The sequence below is a fragment of the Mandrillus leucophaeus genome, unplaced genomic scaffold, assembly GCF_000951045.1.
Source record: "Mandrillus leucophaeus isolate KB7577 unplaced genomic scaffold, Mleu.le_1.0 Scaffold388, whole genome shotgun sequence".
In the NCBI taxonomy this organism is placed as follows: Eukaryota; Metazoa; Chordata; class Mammalia; order Primates; family Cercopithecidae; genus Mandrillus; species Mandrillus leucophaeus.
In genome coordinates, this window is record NW_012104120.1 from 110,168 (window position 1) to 113,390 (window position 3,223).

Genomic DNA, 3,223 nt, shown 5'->3' on the forward strand with positions numbered 1-3,223 from the left:
GCCCACCCACTGATTTCTTCCACTGTACCTGCTGCCTCTCATTTTAACCCATTAAAAATACTAATGTTGTTTTCCTTGTAGAGGTCTTTCACCTCCGTGGTTAGGTCTATTCCTAAGTATTTTATTTTATTTTATTTTGCAGCTATCATAAAAGGGGCAGAGTTCTTGGTTTGATTCTAAGCTTGGTTGCTGTTGGGGTATAACACAGCTACTGATTTGTGTACATTAATTTTGTCTCCTGAAACTTTCCTGAATTCATTTATCAGTTCTAGGAGCTTTAGGGAAGACTCATTAGGGTTTCCTAGGTATATGATCATATATCATCAGCAAACAGCAACAGTTTGACTTCCTCTTTACCGATCTGGATGCCTTTTATTGCTTTGTCTTGTGTGATTGCTCTGGCTAGACCTTCCAGTACTATGTTGAATAGAAGTGGTGAGAGTGACTGCTGCAAACCTTAGTTACATCCTAGGAAAAAGAATACTTCCTAAAATAAAACTAAGGTATCATCCTTACCCTTCTCTTTGTCTCATCCAGAAATATGATGGGGGAATTACCTGCCCTAACCCCTCCCTCAAGAAATACATTACTGTACTCTGGAATTTAGACAAAACCTTAAATCTCCAGGCTTTTTAAAGCATAAAATATAAATAAAAGCTGGGAAAGTAAACCAAAATTCTTCAGATTGTTCCTCATGAATATCCCCCTTCCTCTGCAATTCCCCAGAGTGGTAACGGATGGGTAGAGGCAGCTCAGGTGAATTACCCAGCTTGCCTCTCAACTCATTCCTCCTCCTCCTCTCAAAGGCTGAAGGCAGGGCCTTTCCAGTCCTCATGACCTGCCTTTCACCTACTCCCTCCTGACCTAGGGATGGAGGCTTTGAGTGCCATAGTGTGGTGATACAGAGCACTAGTTGTCACTGCCTGGCTTTATTTAAAAGAAATATAGTAGGCTTCCTCTGTAGAGCTCTGAAAAAGTTGACTACATAGAGGTCTTCTGTGTTTTTACTTGGTGAAGTATTTCTCACATCTTTTGTTACCAGAGTACCATTCCAATCTCTTAACTTGCAGTTGTGTGGAAAACTGTTTGGTAATGAAAGATCTTCACTGGGGGATTGAGCAGCATTTAGTAAAGTCTATATTTGAAAAAAAAAATAAAATAAAATAAAAAAATAAATGGTGAGAGTGGGGATCCTTGTCTTGTTCCAGTTCTCAGGGGGAATGCTTTCAAATTTTCCCCATTCAGTATTATGTTGGCTGTGGGTTTGTCATGGATGGCTATTACATTGAGGTATGGCCCTTGTATGCCGATCTTGCTGAGGATTTTAATCATAGAAGGATGCTGCATTCTGTCAAATGCTTTTTCTGTGTCTATTGAGACAATCATGTGATTTTTTGTTTTTAACTCTGTTTATGTGGTGTATCACATTCATTGACTTGTGTATGTTAATCCATCCCTGCATCCCTGGTATGAAACCCATTTGATCATGGTGGATTAATATTATTATTATTTTGAGATGGAGTCTTGCTCTGTCACCCAGGCTGGAATGTGCAGTGGTGTAATCTTGACTCACTGCAACCTCCACCTCCCAGATTCAAGCAATTCTCCTGCCTCAGCCTCCTGAGTAGCTGTGATTACAGGCACGCACCACCATACCCAGCTAATTTTTGTATTTTTACTAGAGACAGGGTTTCACCATGTTGGCCAGGCTGGTCTTAAACTCCTGACCTCGTGATCCACCCGCCTCGGCCTCCTAAAGTGCTGGGATTACAGGCGGGAGCTACTGCGCCATGTTGGATTATTTTTTTGATATGCCCTTTGAACTACAAAACATAGTTGAACGAAATCATGGACACAAACAAATGGAAAGACATCCCATGCTCATGAATCGGTAGAATGAATATTCTGAGAAGGACCATACTGCCAAAAGCAATCACAAATTCAACACAATTCCCATCCCAAACCACATATCCCAGGTTTAGGCCATGGTATCTCTGAGCCAGAAAAACCTCACCCTGAGGGCTATCAGTTAACAGAAGTCCTGCTTCCAAATAAAGCAGACCAGGGACCACCACACATTGGAGGGAAGCCTCCAACAAAAGAGACCAAAACAACAGAAAGAAGGAATTCATGAGACCAGTCAAAATCAGGAGCAAAACTTAAAAAAAATCTTAAAATACTCTCAAAAATATAAAATTCAATAAAAATGTAGAGGATAAAATGACAGAATATCCCAGAAGTGGAATAAAAAGGCAAACTGAAAAAAATAGAAGGGGAAAAATTAAAAACCAATGTCTGTATAGTGGTCTAAGCAGCCTAGCATCTGAATAACAAGACTATCGATAAAAAAGTAATGGAACATAAAAAAATTCTCAAGAAGAGATAGTCTGCAGGTTTAGTAGCCTCAATAAAATGAGAAGATCCCCACCAAGCTGTGACTTTTTTTTTTTTTTTTTTTTTTTGAGATGGAGTCTCACTCTATTGTCCAGGCTGGAGTGCAGTGGAGCAATCTGGGCTCACTGCAACCTCCGCCTCCTCGGTTCAAGTGATTCTCCTGCCTCAGTCTCCCAAGCAGTTGGGACTACAGGTGCACACCACCACTCCTCGTTAGTTTTTGTATTTTTAGTAGAGATGGGGTTTCACTGTATTGGCCAGACTTGTCTCGAACTCCTGTCCTTGTGATCCACCCACCACAGCCTCCCAAAGCGCTGGGATTATGGGCATGAGCCACTGTGCCCTGCTCCCACCCAGGTGTTATAAAATTTCAGAACCTAACAGATAGAGAAGATCCTAAAAAGCTTCCACAGCTACCTAAAACCTGGGTGTAAATAGTGTATCACACACTGGCAATAGATTCAAGAACAACATTGTAATGACAGCACAACTGTAAAATGTCTTCAGAACCATAAAATTTAGATTCAACCTAGAGATGTCCTCTCTATCAAAGAGGAGAGATTTTAAGATTGGCCAGCTCTCTAAACATGTCCACCCAGGAAAATGTGTTGAAGTACAACTAGAGAGGATTACAGGACAGAAGGAAACACAGAATCAGGGACTCAGGCGATCCCACACAAGACAGCAGTTATGTGAGATCCCAAAAGACTTTAAGGAGATAGCACAGAAAAGCAGACATCGAGCCTATCTAGGGAAAGCCACTCCATACTGAACTAGGATGACAAAAGGCCAAAGAAAGTTGCCCTCCTACAAAGAAGAAAAGGAACAA

General features: G+C 41.1%; 1 protein-coding gene across 1 annotated transcript in view; it reads right to left on the minus strand.

Moving 5' to 3' along the window:
- The window catches only part of LOC105547387 (arf-GAP with GTPase, ANK repeat and PH domain-containing protein 5-like), a 51,811-nt gene that overhangs the window by 37,686 nt on the left and 10,902 nt on the right, over positions 1-3,223 (minus strand). The gene's annotated exons all lie outside the window — the stretch shown is intronic.